Source organism: Buteo buteo, chromosome 3 (assembly GCF_964188355.1).
Source record: "Buteo buteo chromosome 3, bButBut1.hap1.1, whole genome shotgun sequence".
Taxonomy (NCBI): Eukaryota; Metazoa; Chordata; class Aves; order Accipitriformes; family Accipitridae; genus Buteo; species Buteo buteo.
The window spans coordinates 71802276-71820908 of NC_134173.1; positions in this window are offsets into that span (position 1 = coordinate 71802276).

The window sequence follows — 18633 nt, forward strand, 5'->3', positions numbered from 1 at the left end:
TGGCCTATTATTACAAATCCCAAGAAATTTGGGCAGTTAATTCACATTATCAAAAGTAGAATTTGTTTTTTTGTTTAGTTTGGGATTTAATATCCCCAAAGTAGGAATTATTTAAAAGAGTCTTAGTCAACTGAAAAATAGGTGTTTAACTGAATCAACCATATTGGCTCCCTCTGCACTGAATGAAATATACCTCCAGAAAGCAAGTAATTAAATTTACCTTACACCTTTATTTTAGAATGGAGTCATCCGATGGAGCTATCCACCTGCATTCACTAAAGAGGAATCCTAGCTGTCCGTGTGAGATATATCTCCTTCAGATAGATACAATGAAACTAACCTTGAGCTACCTTGGAGATCATCTGAGATAGTCCACATGGACAAACCTGGTGGCATGATAACTGCTTAGGAGAGAATCTACTCTGGAAGGTGAAGCCACGTACTGGGCGAGTTTAACATTGACAGACACCTCTGGGCTGTCATCAGCATTCATGATAGATATCTCCAAGAAAGATTAAAAAGAGATAAATAAAATTTAGTATACTATCTCACTCTTTGTTAGGGTGAATGCAGCTTAATTTAAACATTGTTAGAAATGCATCTTCATGTCGGCAGTTTTAATAAAATATATCCCCATACAAAACTGGTCTACATGCCTCTTTGGAATATTAAACTACTTCTATTTTTTATGTGCTATTTAAACTGACATGGAGATTTGTGGATATTCAAAGCCCAGAGACTATAAAAGGACAGTCATAGAGATGTAGGATAGGAGGGATTGGTTTGTTTGTTGTTTGTTTACTTTCTCAATGTAAAATATTTTTTTTTTGCTAACTTGACCCTCATCACTTACTAGGTTCATTAATTGCTTACCTATGTTTGAAAATATTTCAGTTCCATCTTAGCACTTCATTTTTGTGCAGAGATTCAGCACTGCTCTCAGTAGTTGCTTCTTTTGTCAGGCTCGGATTTACAACATACAAAAGTCTCTAAAAATTCCAGTACCTCATATGTAACTGAATGAACTCTAAGGTCTTTTAGAAATGTGTCCTAAATTACTAGATTCTAAGCATCTTGGAAAATGAAAGCTTATGTAAATGTCATAAATTATATTTTTGTTTAAATGTAAGCAAATTTTATAGTTTAGTGTGTTAGACCAAAATTCCAGACTCTTTGTAAACACTAAAAATTACTAAGTAGTTATTCAATATTAAGGACTGATCACTTTAACTTAGTGTGAAATGAAATCAGGTATCTTTTCCTGAAATGGAATATGTGAAACCTATTTTCCTCCTTGTAAATTCCAATTCCCAAAATGTCAGTTATTAACTAATGCTGCTTTTGTTCGCTAAATATAAATAAACTCTTCAAACTGTTCCTATACTTACAAGAGTTTTTAAACATACTGTGGTTCAGTTAGAGGGCAGGTGTGTCATGGTTAAAATGTTCTAAACTGTATTTACAGAAGTCCCCACTTTGTCTTCTGTTTGAAAAATGTGGTAACATAACTTCCTATCAGTTCAAATTTTTCTGAAATTCAGGGAAACATGTTTTCCTTCTTCCATGTGAATCCATGATTTCACCTGTAGGTGCTTCTACACATGTGGCTATTATGGAACTGTGAAATGGTGCTACAACAAAGGAATGACTAGACTTTAGTGAAACTTCTGCAATAAAGCTGGAAAACAGAAAATGTTCTGATTTAGTGTCTGAGTCAGATCTGAAAATCACAGTCAGTTGATTATCATTTAATAGTTCCAGAACTGCAAAGAATTAATAGGACTCATCTGACCAATGCAGACATCTGTAATGTAGACATCTAACTAGCCACCTGGCTATCACATCTGAATCTAGCTCCGCTAGACATTGGACAAAACCTGGCATTTTTAGGGAGCAAGTCAACTACCCTGCTCTAGTTGTTTATTATACAATGAAATAAAACAAATATTTGAAGTGCCAATTTTCTTCCTTGACTATATTATGAATTTAGATAGTAAGCTTAGATATACATCTCTAGACTGTCAATTCTTGCAGCTGATTCCCTCTCAGTGGGTAGGATTTATCCCATCAGTTTCAAGCTCTTATTTTTAGATAGGTTTTGTCAAAATTTGGCAGAATTGTGCTCTCTCTATTCTCAGCAGAGAGGGACAAATGTTTGGCTTTTCCTGGGATCTTGACTTTTTGCCTATTTAAATCTACAGAGAATGAATCCCACCCCTAGTGTTGATTTGAAAGCTATTCAGGTTCAGCTGACATTTGTATCTAAACTCTGAGTTTGAACCTGAATTGCAAAGAAAAATTTAAGGACATGTATCTAAGCAAAGAAAACATCATTCTGAATTACATTGACCAAAGTTATTTGAATGTGGGCATTTACATTGGGCTTTATTAAAATAGTTACTCTGTCATTCAGCTGATGTAAATTAGGGTTAACAGAACTTTACGGGTATTTGAAAAGTTACATTGATTTACACTGTCTGTGTTATATCACAGAGAATATCTAAAATAGACAAATAAATGTTTTGGGATTTAAAACGGATTGTATGACTGAAATTTTCTTTCTGTCACAAAGCCTGTGAATATTTTTATTGTGCTGATCAGTATCTGACAATTATCTCCTATTTATTGTATTTAACTGTCCCTTGAGTTATACCTTTTGTGTCTTTCCCTTGATAGATCCTATTTAATTCAAGACATGTAAATGAGGTTTATAGGCTTGGAGTTTCATTTCTCTTCTTTGCTAGTCAATAGAGCTACACCTCAAGAAACAAATAAAATATGAAGTTAATTTGATTTTTGGAGTCTTCTTTCTCTACAGTGACAGGAAAACAATGACACCAACTAAGATTCTACCTTTTGTTTTTCAGTCAACTGCCTCCAGTTAGGAGGGACTAAATTTAGCTTTTGTGTCTGCCATAATAGTAGTTCCAGTTTGGAGGCTCAATATACCTCTGTAGTGGTATAACCATCTTAACAGCACAGAACGAATCTGTTCTGTTCACAGGCAGTTCACATGAACTATCACCTTTAAAAAGTATTCTTTCATCTGATGCTGCTCCATTTTAAGACTGAGATTGGTAGGCTTGTTTTTCAGTTGTGCCCAGCTCCATTTCCTGCTGACTTCTTTTGGAGTTGAGTGCACTCTGGTCATACTATTAGGGACTCTTACATGGTATCACTCAAGCCAAAATGGAATAGCTGGGCTCAAAAATATGGAATTTTATTTTCCAGTGACTCAGTTTATCCTTCTTATTAAAAGAACTGAGTAGTAACGTATTTCTTTTTCACATAAATGATAAATGCTTGAATTCACTAATCCTTGCAGTTGTGCTTAGAGGCCATCTGGTGGATGATGTTTCATACAGAAGAACAAAAGATTTCATAGTTTGTAATTTTTTTCTTCTATGGTGTGAATAAATATATATATATATACATATATATATATAATGAAGAGATTTACATGCCAGCCACTGAAATTCAAAGTATTCTTTCATCATTTCCATGGAAGTTAGATGAAGTCCCTTTAAGGGGAGGAAAAGGGAGAGAAACACTCTGAAGTAGTCACCCATTATATCTTTTCTCTTGTACATAAATGTAAAAAAATAAATTATCATTAAAAAGCAAGCAGAAAGTAGTCAGGGAGTAATTAATTACCACTATGAATTTCAGACTTTTATTCAATTATGCACAATTTGTGATAATAAAATTATGCACTGTTCCACTGTTATAACTCCTTAACCACACATATTCAACAAAAAATGCTAAGCTCAGGAAAAGCAATGAAGAACAGAGCATTACAATTACTGAAATTATATTTGAGCATCAGAGCAATATGAAAAATAATAATATCAGTGGTCACTATATCACAGAAACACAGAAACAAAGGCTGTTGAATCTGAAGAGGTCGTCTCATCAGTTTGGTGTGTTGAGGGAAGAGACACATGTCTTTTGTAGGCATCTTTCTCTGATTTATTCTTAGTAACTCTTGTTATGGAAATTTTGTTCCAGGAACTTTGCCTGTTCCTGATATTAGAAAATTTTGTTTTCTTGTTTACTTAAGCGAGTATCCTTCATCTTAAAGTACACAACTGTTTTCACCTGGGTGGTTATTTCTTTTTCTATTCCCACAGGCTACAGACAAAAATTAATTATGATCTTGCCAATATAAAAATTCTTTTCATATAGGAAAATGTTCACTTATTATCTTATTCAGTCATTTCTTTTGCAGATTTAGTAAACTCAGATTTTCAACCTCTTTTTAATGGAGTGCATTTTTACACAGAATGGAGAATTTAAGAAGCTATTGCCATAATTATTTGTCCTTCTAAGGATGTTGTCATGTGGACATGTGGACATGTGGAAGGAGGGCTTATTTTCAGCCTAATCCAGTTTACTCTTAGCAAAGGAAGAGAAACAGAAGTGAGTAAAACTACGCTGGAGTACAAAATGGAGCAATCACCATAAGAAAGAAACATTTTTTTAGGAGTATATGGGTTTTTAGCTGCTTTATAGGGAAATAAGCCTACAGGACTTCAACTAAGGAAAATAAGCTACATACTAAACCAGGTTTTTCAGGAAAAAAATGATTCTTTCTGTTTTACCATTTTTTTCCCAGATGCCTGGGATTCAGTGTAGCAAATTAATACATATTTCTAAATGTAATTTTCAGCAGAATTAGGCACTGCTCTGCCTAAATCCCATCTCTACCCAGATACACTGACATCACCATGGACAACAGCAATCTGAGGGGTCTGGACCTACCTCTGTGAGTGACTGTGTCTCTTGTAGACCCTTTGCCTAGTTCCCACCCATGACACCACAAACACTCTGGGTCTCCATCAGTCTAAGTTCTCTGGAGGACACATTTGGCTTCTTGGTCAGAGTTTGTTTCTTGAGCAAGCAGCCCTTTTTCGTCTGAGGAAAAAATGTTGAGTCACAACTGGATCCTTGCTGAATCATATTTCTTCTCATAGTAAAATTACCCCATCATCGTGCATTTATCTTTTCTTTCTTTTTTCTTTTTTTTTTTTAATGAACAAGTAAATAAAGAACAGCCTTATACAATAGTGATGCTCCTCTTATTTATTCACTTCCTTGTCATTGGGTTTTTTTTGATGGAGACTCATGCAGGGAGAAGGAGATCCAGGTTCAAATTCAGTGTGAGCGAAGATCATACCTTAGCCACCAGACTTTAAGATGAATGGAGGGTACTTTTGTCCTGACAAAGTTGTTCACTGTGCAAAAAGGAGGTGTAGATGCCTTGGGAATAGGGGACTGTCATTGGGAACACTGCTTCTCCACCTTCCAGCTGGACACTTTATTTCCCTGAACTTTTTATACCTTTTGCCCAGTTATAGTTTAATAGAAAACTTGGTGCTCTGACTTGGGCGAGTGCTTTAACCTTTCTAACCTTTGTGGGTTTTTCTGTTGTTGTTGTTGTTATTATTTTGTTTTGTTTTTTCACAGAAAAGGGGAGAGTTTGTGTTACCATTAGCCTCTGCTCTATGTATGCATAAAAAAAAGAAACCCTGCCTGGAAAAAACCTGAAATAAAATGCATGTATATATCTGAAAGGTATGTCAGATTTCATATGTTGCAAATGGATGGAGTAATATTTTAGATCTCTTAATGACATGCCCAATATAGAATTGCAGAGTTTTAGACACCGTCAGGTAATGTATCCTGCTGTTATCCCATGGGCATGTTGTGAGATTTCCCACTGTGCATACTATAGAAACATAGAATCACAGAATGGCTTGGGTTGGAAGGAACTTCAAAAATCATCTACCTCCAACCCCCCTGCCATAGGCAGGGACACCTTCCACTAGACCAGGTTGCTCAAAGCCCCATCCAACCTGACCTTGAACACTTGCATGGAGGGGGCAGCCATAACTTCTCTGGGCAACCTGTTCCAGTGCCTCACTGCCCTCAAAGCGGAGAATTTCTTCCCTACATCTAATCTAAATCTACTCTCTTTCTGTGTAAAGCCATTACCCCTTGTTCCATCACTACATGCCCTGATAAAGAGTCCCTCCCATCTTTCCTGTAGGCCCCCTTTAGGTACTGGAAGGCTGCTAGAAGGTTGTCCCGGAGCCTTCTCTTCTCCAGGCTGAACAACCCCAACTCTCTCAGCCTGTCTTCATAGGAGAGGTGCTCCAGCCCTCTGATCATCTTTGTGGCCCTCCTCTGGACTCACTCCAACAGGTCCATGTCCTTCTTATGTTGGGGGCCCCAGAGCTAGATGTGGTACTCCAGGTGGGGTCTCACCAGAGCAGAGCAGAGGGGGAGAATCACCTCCCTCAACCTGCTGGTTACGCTTTTTTTGATGCGGCCCAGAATGTGATTGGTTTTCTGGGCTGCAAGCGCACATTGCTGGCTCATATTCAGTTTTTTTCATCCACTAATACCCCAAAGCCCTTCTCCTCAAGGCTGCTCTCCATTCTCCACCCAGCCTGTATTTGTACTTGGGATTGCCCTGACCCAGGTGCAGGACCTTGCATTTGGCCTTGTTGAACTTCATGAGGTTCACATGGGCCCACCTCTCTATATTGTTTTCAACCTTGTTTGCCAGGACTTAATTTTCCTATACACTGTTAAAGAGACTAGGTTTTGTGTCCCTCTGTAAGAAAAAAGGGTTATGCAGTTTATCCGTGTAAACTAAATTCTTGGTTCTTTACTTATGCTAATAACAAAGATTTCACTAACTTCAGTGGATATGAAATTAAGCCTTCACTGCCCTAGAGCAATGAAATCAATGTTTCGTTCATCATGAACATGTCTGATTGAATTAATTAGAAATAGATTGCTTTGGGATTTGATCTGGGTTCTCTTTCATGTTTTTTAATTAATTATTTGAGATCTGATCCTCTTTTTCTAGATTTAGGGTTTTTTTACTTGATTTGTGTTCAACTAATGTCCAACAAAGTGTAAACTTCAGTTTATCATATTGCATGTGTGTTTTCTATATGCTGTTTTAAACATTGTGTCTTTTTTGAGAATTAACTTTGGTTTTTTTTGCTCATATAGTTTTGTTTACACAGGTTATACTCTTTAAACTCCAGATTATTTTCACAATTTTTGCTGTATCTGGCCATTTTACCAAGTCAAGCTGCACTTTTTAAGAGAGAATACTGATTAAGGGCATGTGTTTGTTTTGCTAGGTTTTTTTGTTTCCTGATGGAATGAATAAGAAAGTATTAGTGAGAAAATAATATCAAATGATGAACAACTCACTTTCTGTTAAATTTTAGATGAATAATCACTTGTTCTTAAACTCTGCAATATTTCTGAGCTTCCTGAAACTTAAAATGAGTACTCAGCAGGTGCTTGGGAAACAAGGTTTATTTGTTGGTTTGGGATGTTTTGAAGCCAGTTCTGTCATAAAGCAAATATTCCATTTTTGTGCAAATCACCTCATAAAATTTTAATTGCACTAGTGAAGTTAACACAAAAAGTGATTTGTTTTCCATGACGTGCTAGTAATACATTACATGAGTTGAAGTGAACTAGGAGGTTTTAATTTTTTTGTATTACAACACAAAGGTTTTACTGTGTGGTCACTGTGTGGAAGCTGCTAGGTACCATGGTGGAGGACACTATGGAAAATGCACCATCAGACAGATTATGACATATGCAATCATAATGAATGGGAGAAAGGACAGGGCTGAAATAGAAATAGTATCCATTACACTAGTAAAATGTTCTAAAATTACTAAGTGCCAGACTGAACCTAATATGCTATGAAACATTCTAATGACCAATGAGTACATAAGTCTAAGTGAATTAGGAAGTCCACCTAAATCAAATAAATCTCATAACTTAGTATTCACAGATTATTTTTAAAACTTAATTTGGAGGGTAATAAGGGCTGGTCAGGAAAGATTTCATCACTGTGACTCCATGGCCATAGGTGACTTACAATTCCCTGTAATAATCAAAGACAAATTATCTTTGGATTTCTAATAACTGCTTGAAGTACTTTGTAGTTTGCCTTCACTTATAATTTCCATCATATGCAATGAGAATACAGTGGTGGGACAATTACAGCACATTGATGAACACAGGTCATGGATTTCAGTATTTAGTTAGAAATTATGTGCAGTTAGTAGAACTGTTTGCAAACATGCTTCAAAGAATAAAGAATTATTAAGAAAAAAAATAAAGACAAAAATAACAGATTTTTATGTGGTTTTGTATTTCAGTGGCCTTTGGTTCCAAACAGTATATCAAAAGAAAGTGTTGAAGATTCAAATTAACCTCAGACGTTCGTGGTTCATCCCTTTCATGCACATACTTTAAAATGTTACCAGTTTGGAAAGTAACTGCTAGTTCTAGAGATGGCATTTTATATCCTCAAGTGGCTTAAGTTAGCGTATTTACATTAGCATGAAAACCTATGCCATTTAATACCTGTTGAGTGTTTCGTGGCAAGTTTACATTCAGACTGAGTCTCAGTTTGGCAAAGGCTATCCAATTCTCTGATGATGACCTCTGGTGAAGACTAGCTACCAGATTCTGCTCTCTCTGTTAAGACAGTGGTTAACACAATCTCTGCTGTTAAACAGGAGCAACACAAACAAACATATACACACATCTGCACACACAGAGGAGTCCTTCACTGACACAATAACATATGGTCTTTGTTTCTTATTTGGGATAGGGGTCGTTTGCCATGAAAGACAGCTAACATTGGATGTTCTCCTGCTGCCGCTCACCACAGCACATTAGTTGGACAACTGGCACCTTGAAACAGTATAAGAACTTATTACTCACAGATGCCACTGTCTTCTGAATCAAGTTCCTGGACTCTGCCTTTCTTTTCTCTGATATATTACATTCTGAAAGTCGTCTTTCCTTCATTTCCCACATCTTGTTTCTCTTTCTTCTTTGCTTGAAAGACTGAAATTGCTCATTATCTGCTATAAATTGGCTTCAAAGGAGTTATCTCAATTTATACCAGCTGGATCAAAGCAGTGAATGGCTATAAAATGCTGTTCTATTTTATGATAGAGTTGGTTTAGATTTAACCTATTATTTTTATTTTACTATCAGGTTTTCTTGCTCTCCATCATCTTGCAATAAAAGTATTTAGTAAATAAACATATTGAGCTATAATAGTTCTCCTTAACTTAAAGCCCTCTATATTTATTGTACCAAGTTCATATCAACCAGACTGGTTAAAATATGTTTGAAAAGCTACTGAAGCAAAGAAGATGCAATGTTAGGTTATGTGATAAAAGCTCATGTACAAACCCACAAAGGAGCTTAGAGAGAGCAGGAGGGGGCGACCAAGTAATAAGTGCCTGCAGCTTCTCTCAGGCCCAGCAGAAGAGCCATCAGCCTCTCAAAGGCCCATCTGCAGAAGCCCAGAGGAGCGCTGGAGCTCAATGGCAGGGGGAAACCCAAATTAAGGACTCAGAGGAAGGGACACCCTGTCTGGGCCCCTCCCAGGGCTGTCCCAGGAGACCCTCAGACCTGCTGTCCAGGTGTGAAACCCATCGTGATGAGTCAATGGTAGAGCACCCTTTGGACTGAAGGGGTTTGCTGCCTGAGGGTATGGGGCACATTATGGGATGAAGAGGAGCATTTTGGGATTGTAGAGTATTTATGGGATATTTAGGGATTAAGGGCAGGGAAAGACGCAACTGCAAGCTGTGGTGTGATGTTACAGCCCGGTTCAGCTATGCACACAATGTGCAGTTAAATAATATGCATGTTAGTTCTAGAGCTCATTTACTATTGATGTAACTCTGTACTCAAGGCATTTGGGCTACTAACTCGGTCATAACCCTAAAAGGAGCATATAGTTTCTTAAAACTGTTTTGGCTATGTTCAAAAACATGAAATCCTCTTGGTCACCTTGAGTTTTCTGGTAGGTTTGACTCAGATTGGTTTCTATTTCATCTAGATGTGTTCACACATTTCCACCTGCTTGCTTTTTTTTCCTCTGATACAGTAAATGCCAGTCAGTTTGAATCAGGATCCTAATGGATCTGCTTAAAAAAGAACAAATCTGTCAGTGAAGAATAGGTGGGAATAGCATTTTCTAGCATTTCAGTATAGATTTTTCCCACAGTACTAAGCAATGTCTCTCAATAATTTAGCTGGCATTTAACTATAATATTGTTAACAGATAGAAGTAATTATAGTGCTTTCTTAATATTACAAATCTCTAGTGCGCAGTGTGGAAAGTCACTGAATGGTATAAAATATGCAAAGGACTTTAACTAAAAGTTCTGAGTTCATTTAAATGCTGAGTTGAAATAAGAATATATAAAAAAAATCATAACAGGATCTACTTTCTAAATTCAGTCAAGAAATGGGACTACAGGTTATCCAGACGCATACAAGTATAGCAGGAGAGCACATGTGATGAATCAGAACTTTAGGTTCTACACCGCTGAACAGCATCATGCTGATTTATACCCTCCAGAAATATATATATATATATAAAAGGCCAGTGCAATAGATACAGAACAAAGACCTATCCATTTGTTCCAGAAGTATTCTCTATAACTTTACCTAGGAAGTTTGATGAACTGTAGCACTGCTCTAATTAAAATGTCTGCAGTGATATCTAACTAAAGCTGGTCTTACATGGAATCAGATTCCCTCCTTCAATGTTATGGGTTCAATGGCAGCAGAAAAATTCAGGCTAAACATTTAGAGGCTCTGTTGAAAAGCATTTTGGATATTGATGTTCTATTTTGGATATTTAGATATTCTGTTTATCAAGTATTGTCTTGCAATTTTCTTTTTTTCTCATGACATTGGAAAAATAGTATTATCCTAACTAGTCCTAACACTAAAATCTAAGGAAGATCTGACTTTTAAATCTTAAATTATTGTATGCGTTGCTGTGCAAACAGTGATGGGGTTTTATTATTCTGATCATTTTTTCATTAAAAAATGTATTGAATATTTAATTAGCTGTCAGATTTTAGAAATTACACAAACTGACTTCCTACCTATTATTGGCTAATTTAAAATGCTTGTTTGTGTTAAATTCTTATATCATGTTCAGTTTAGCTTTAAAAGTATGGTGCTCATAATGATGCTAAAGAAAAAAAAAATCTTTTTTCTGTTAGAATATTTCTCTCAATGAACATAAGTGAACTCTTCATTTAAAAAATGTTGCATTTCCAACTACGCTTACCAGAAATACATATAAATATATAATATATATCTATACACAGAGAGAGGCATGCACATATATTTAAAATTAAAGAGGATTCATGAAAAAACTTTCAATGTATTTGATTAACATTTTAACCTGGCCTGTTGTTTACTGAGAAATAACATAGAAGGTTAAATCAATAAGGTTGTTGGTAAAAGGAAAGAACTGGAGCAATATCTGTAGATGAGCAGTCCTGCAACCAGCACTTCAAAGTGAAGAGGAAAATAATAAAGCTATCATTTGAAGCCTTGAACTCTAGGATGTCATTAAGTTGTACAACACTTTTGCCATGCAAATGAAACTTGAGTATATTCATACACAGATATGTGTGTGTGTGAGCTGCTTCATAATTCCTGTAGAAAAGGAGTCTAGGATTTCCTAATAAATTATTTTTATCCATCCCAATTATTATTTTGTGTTAGCATCCAGAATGGCTGGACATTTTTTTCCCATCAAAAATCATCCTGATGCTAAATATGGATTTTAAGAAAAATGCTGGATGTTGGAAGGTATCATGCAAATCCATTGTGCATTAGTCCCAAATAATTTGTGTCTTTTTATAAACCCAAAATGCAGTGTGTATGTCAACTAATAGAGCACATTAACTTTTTTTACCATTTTTCATCTGTGTAGTTATTTATACTTTGAGAAGAAAAAGCAAAGATGATGGATGAAGCTAATAACAATTACAATAATGATTTATCTTTCTCTTTTATTTCTCCTTTCTCATTCTCATTCTCATTCCCTCTCTTTCCCTCCTTCCCCGCTCCCTTTCTCCCTTCTTCCATTCTTTCCTTTACTTCTTTCTGAAATGCAAAAAAGAGGGGGAGAGGGAGGGAAGGGGGGAGGCAGTACAGAGAAGAAAAACATTGGTAGATAAATTTTATTTCCATAACAAACTCCACATTTTCACTCTTGCCTTGGTTCAGGATGAAAACTAAATCTCTCAAACACTAAAATATCAAAATTTCATGTGAAACTAAAATCTTATTTTCAGTCATCTTTATTTATTGACAAAACTAGTGTCATGATTGTAGCTATGCAATAATTGAGCTCGTGGTTTTATTACATTTTTATTCTACTCTTGAAGCTTCATCTGTTGGATTTGCTTTTAACCATAATGAATCTGAATATTAAGATTTCATAAATCAGATTGTTCTAATAATTTATCTGGGTGGAAGAGTGTTTGGTTGGATCCTACTGTGATTGAAATTATGGATTTGGGTTTAGGACACTGATTAGATGTTCAAAGACTGCAGCTTTTCTCTCTTGTCCCACCTTGTATAGGTATAACTGAGAAATTAAAAAAAAAAAAAAAAAGAATTGTAACACCAGCAGCTAGCGGAAAGATTCACATTTCCTGTATCTTCACAGGGAGTTCAATTTATTGATCCAACTTACCCAGGTTAACATAAAATCCAAATTATGGTTGTAGGTTTCATGTAAATCATCTAACCATAAATTGTATTTTTCCCTCTTGAGAAGCAGAGCATTTAATGGAGCACAACAACCATGTCAATTTTGACCGTATTTCAGAGTATGTTGTAGGTTTTTGTCGTGATAGTGTTCTGTTTGTCCATGTTCTGTATTTGCATAACAATTACCTCTTTTAAGGGAGAAACAGCTCAGAATAACTTTGATGACTCATTTTTTCCTGATTGGTTTTTCTCTCCATGTTTCTTTCATCCTTGATCTCAGGAGAAGCATCTACTCAAACTTTAATTCAGTCCCTTACTTACCCTCTGCTCAGCATTGGTGAGGCCATGCCTGGAGTTCTGTATCTTCTTCTGGGCTCTCCAGTACAAGAGAGACATGGACATAGTGGAGCGAGTCCAGTGAAGGGCCACAATGATGATTAAGGGACTGGAGCATCTCTCCTATGAGGAAACACTGAGAAAGGTGGTAGGACTGCTCAGCCTAGAGAAGAGAAGGCTCAGGGGGATCTTGTTAATGTGTATAAATACCTGAAGGGAGGGTGCAAAAAGGATGGAGCCAGGCTCTTTTCAGTGGTGACCAGTGACAGGACAAGAGGCAACGGGCACAACCTGAAACACAGGAGGTTCCCTCAGAACATCAGGAAACACTTTTTTACTGTGAGGGTGTCCAAGCACTGACACAGGTTTCTCAGAGACGCTGTGGCATCTCCATCCTTGCAGTTATCAAAAAATTGTCTTGACAAGGTTCTAGGCAACCAGGTCTGGGTGGCCCTGCTTGAGCAGGGGGGTTGGACCAGATAAATTCCAGAGGTGCCTTCCAACCTCAACCACTCTATGCTTCCATTATTCTGTATGAACAAACATTCTCTTTTTTCCAAATGTGGATGGTCTTGTTTCTATGTCTTCATGTACTGTCTTATTAAGGGAAATGTGATAAATTTGCTAGAATGATAATTCCTAAGGTAGAGTAGTTTCACCTGGAATAATTTAAAAAAATAAAATAAAAAATAAAAAATGGGAGAGAATGGATGGAAAAGTAAAATATATCAGCAAAAACTAGTTTTTGACATTAAGAGAATTCAGCTTTTCAAAATATATTATAGACAATGACTAAATTATGTGAAAATAAAAATTAACTTTGGGGTGGATCCTAAAAAACCCTGTCTGCAATGTCATCTAATTATGTTTTCTCCTGCTCACAAAAACGTCTTTTGAGGCTTTTCCCAAATTTATTTTCTTCCCCCTTCATTTTCACACTTTTCTGAGTTATTTGCAGAACATTCCTTTGCTCTCAAAGATTAGACTAAGCTGCTTAAAAAAAACCCAAACAAATCAACCAAGCAAAACTTTTATTTGTTCTTAGCTGTTTTTGGGCATTGTTTTTTGTTGGGTTTGTTTGTTTGTTTTTATGATCCTGACTAGTTGAAGATGATCTCTGTAGAATCTAGGGAATTTTTAAAATAGATATTCTTTTAATTTAAAAAATGCACCTGTGAGTCCACTATCTCTCTCAACGACTTTCTATTTAATAAGGGTATCTCCTTCCTTTTCAAAAAGTTTAATATTTAGTAGGATTCCACAAAGACATTGCAGTAAGTAGAAATTGTGATTGGCAAAATTTACTGTCAATTTTATATGATTAAGGAAGTTTTGTTGAAAGATCAGGTTTAAAATGTGGTTTCAAAATAAGTATCCACACATAATGTGACAACACACTAATTTAAAAATGTTAGAATGCTGGCAAATGTCACTAGATTTACATACTGCTGCCAGCAAGACTTAAGAGCTGGATTAATATTCGTGTCTGAACTATGCATGCTCGCTTAATGCTGGTCCGTGAAGAAGAAGATTCAGACTATTCACAGAAGGAGCTAAACTGGCTGGAAGCAGGAATGTCAGAGACAGGAGGTCTTGCTGTAAGGGAGTGAAGTTTCCCTTGGTGATGAGATTAATAGCTGAAGCATCGCCTTGTAGCCACCCTGCCCTGCGAGCGCTCAGGAGGCACCATTGGCCAGCAGAGCTGGGCTGAAGGATGGACCCAAGGCTGAGCTGAGGCATCCCATGCAACTCCTCATGGCATTGGTGCTGGTGCAAGGGCATATAAGGAATCAGATCATGACACATCTTTGCAGAGTCCTTGTAGAACCACTTACGATGGTACGACCCTGCCCAATGTTCATTATTTATATATATTTTTTTAAAAAAAATTTAAACACAAACTTGTGTTTAATTCACTTCAAGGGGTACCAAAAAAAATTCCCAGCAACCTACAGATAAATATTTTAATATTCCAACTCATAGTTCTTACCTATACTCACTTTTCTCTGAACACAAAAGGAAAAGTAACAAAACAAGTTCTGCTGTTCTCCTGTTTTGCACATGCTACAAAATAGAAATAAAGAGCAGAACGAAATACAGTGCTTTAGTACTCCTGTGGATCTTCTCAAATGTTGTCCTGAAGGCAGATTGCAGGGACATGATGTGTACCACCTCTGCTTGACACTTCCTGAGTTAATTGGACACACACAGCATGAGTTTGCATTTACCTTTTGGTATTTGCTCTTCATGAAAGGAACTGGGCAACCAGTCGAGGTGAAGAAACCTTATGCTCAGGTGCAGAGATAGATACCCCATGCACAGTGGTCTGTGTAAAAACAGTCTTGGGAGCACATGCCTGAGTGCTTTTGCTCAAATTATATCTGGAAAGTTGGGTTTGAGCCTGCTTCTATTGTGTAAAAGCAGGACTGGCCAGTACAGAACAGTATATTATGGCTTCGCTTACACTTCTGATTATACAACTGTGATATCAGTTACTGTCAAATGCAGCTAATATGAATATTTTGCTTAATATTCAGTTCAAAAGAAAGTTAATGTGCCATTCTACTGAGTCTATTGATCTACACAATGATATTATGATGCTCTGGTGAGATTCAATTAGTGCAGGAAAGTGCAGGGGTAAGGAGATGGATATAAGAGGGGATTCAATTTCTCAGGGAGTTTAAGATGTGAGAGTGGCATATCTGGGATAACTTAAACAAATAACTGTTTGTACTGACACAGCAGAGACAAAGTAGTGTAAACCAACAACCAGCTAGGAATTCAACTTGTTATTAAACACAGCCAGGTACCACAGTCCTGCAGCATTGCAATGTGCTCGCTGTTACTGGTACAGCCCCCAGCTAGCTGGTCACAGTGGCACAGTCTCACCTTCAAAATGGTCTACAAACTTAGCAGGTTCACTTCACCTGATTTAAGCATCCAGAAATTGGCAGCTAGTCCTAAACTTGCTGCCTAAGCTTCTTTCTGTAGTCAGTGGAGAACAAGAAGTATTTCCTGAAAAAGACATTTCAGATAGATGTCATGAATCACTTTCTGAAGGAAGCTCTCACACTCTCTACTGATTATGTATAGAAACTAGATTAATAGCTTTGCCACCTAATTTAGAGATGGCTAAACCGAGATAAGATGAATTCCTTGCATTTGAACTGTATCAGTCCTGGATAATTAACCTAAATTAGAAGAGGGCAGACATGGACATTAATTTGTCAGCTCACGGCATATCTTTGAATATCCCTTGTGCCATAGTGTTTAGGGGTCAGAAGACTCCACAGGAGAGGTAGCTTGTTTAGGAATTGGCTACTCTATCCTGTGGCAGTCAAATGCATAAGCTGACTGCTTTATTGGCATTGTATAATGATCTTTATTTGGAGGTCCAAACATCAAAGAGGTTGGGCTTGGCTATCTTTGCATTTTGAAATTTTCTCCTTAGAACTTGATATATGAACATACTGGGTAAATTATTCTCTTTTCATTTCAGTAAACAGTTAAAAAGAAATAAATACAGAAGCAGCTGCTTATTTGGGATTGAAGACAAGTTTGTATTACATCTTGTGCTCTGTGCTGGGTGCCAAACATCTTTCCACATACTGGCTCATTGTATAAGAATCTGAACATCTGGCCCCAAATCCAGCCAGACCTTTCTCTAGGGATTGCAAGGAAAAGAAGTGATAACCTTCCAATCTTCCAACTCTCATTTCCACCTCCTAGTTTCTTTCTGTTAAGAAATCATCTCAGTAATTTTTTCCTTCTTTGCCCTGTATGTTTGAACTACATAAACACTAAACACAAAGCAATAGCTTATAAACAATCCATCTCTATATCATGCCTTGATCCTCATCTGTTTGTCCCCTTGCCTCCCATGGGACATTTATTTTGGGAAAATATGTCAGCTGTGGATTAGACATCTCTCCATGCTGCATAGACTCATAGAAGAATCCTCCAAAGCATCATTTGCTTTTAACCTTTCCATTCCTGTGCCATGTAATCACTAAATAATTTGATGCATGACAAGTCTGAGACCAGATCCTTGTAAAAATGTGTGCAAAGTTAGAGCAAAAGATGAAGACGGTGAGGTAGCTCCTGAGTTGGTAGAAAATATCAGAGTCCCTGACCTTGACGGCTTGCAATATCAAAAGTTCTAGTCCAACCTTTTCTACTTGTATTGAGATTTTCACAGCTCAACAGATCCCTGCTGCAGAAAATTACCATCATCATTTGGGAAGGGAGAAAGCAGAGGTGTGTAATCAGACTTTCTATTGCGACTCCAGATTTTTATTTCTTTCTTATGTAGTTTCCATTTGCTATCCACCTAACTTTTTCCAAACCCTACACCTTTTTACAGACAACAATTACTGTTCACCTTTCCAGGGTAACATTAACTTAAATTATTGACACTTTAGTGTTCTAGTTCAACAGCTGCAGTGTCTGTCTCCTCTGTTTCTAAACCCTGAACAAGTTGAACCTGTATCATAAACCTGGTAAAAAATAAAATTCAAACACTGACTTATCATAACAAAAATCTGTCAGAGCGGACTCACTTTGAAATGTTGCCTTTCTCTTTCTTCTGCCACATGAATCTCTGTCCTGTCCAAAACCTGAAGAGTATTGAAGAACATAGCACAGATACACCAGCTAAGGGCAGTAGGCAGTAGTGGGTACTCAGAAAAAGATGTTAGAACAGGGCAAGCATACAGTGATACTTTCTCACAATTCTATTTCCAAGTTACAGCACCCTTTGGCTTAGTGGCTTTTTCAGCCAAAGAATTTATGTAAATTTTTTCTGTTCTATATCCTTTGATGGGCTTTATTTCCAAAGAACCATATCACTGACGTTCAGAAAGAAGAAACTGTGGTGCTAATAGATGAACAGACAGAAAGCAGAAAGGTGGCAAATAAGTAAAGAAATAGAACAAACATAGGCAGTCCATAGATGAACTGGATCAACATGAAAATTATAAACTCTCAGACTGCATTGGGTTTACGTGGCAACGTTTTGGTAGTGGAGGGCGGGAGAGGTGGCCTCTGTGAGCAAACACCAGAAGCTGCCCCCCGTATCAGATAGAGCCAGTTTTAGCTAGCTTCAAAGCTGAGCCCGTCAGTGACCTTGGTAACGCCTCTGTGATAACAAATTCAAGAAAGGTAAAAAAGGCTGCACAGCAGCTGTGAGAAAAGAGTGAGAGAAACAGCCCTGCAGACCCCCAGGTCAGTGCAGAAGGAGGGGAGGAGGTGTTCCAGGTGCTGGAGCAGAGATTCCCCTGCAGCCCGTGGTGAAAACCAAGGAAGATGTAGCTTGTGGGAACTCCATGCCAGAGCACGGTCCTGGAAGGAGCTGCAGCGGGTGGAGAGGAGCCTGCACAGGAGCAGGTTTTCTGGCAGGATCTGTGGCCCCTCTGGAGGACCCAATCTGGAGCAGTCTGTTCCTGAAGGACTGCAGCCCGTGGAGAGGACCCACACTGGAGCAGTTCGTGAAGGACAGTCTCCTGTTGGAGGAACCCCACACTGGAGTAGGGGAAGAGTGCGAGGAGGAAGAAGCAGCAGAGGTGAAGTGTTATGAACTGACTGGAACACTTATTCTCTGTCCCCTTGCACTGCTCGGCGGGGAGAAGGTAGATGAGTTGGGAGAGAAGACAAGCATGTGAAGAAGGGAGGCATGGGGGGAAGGTGGTTTTAGTTTTGTTCTTA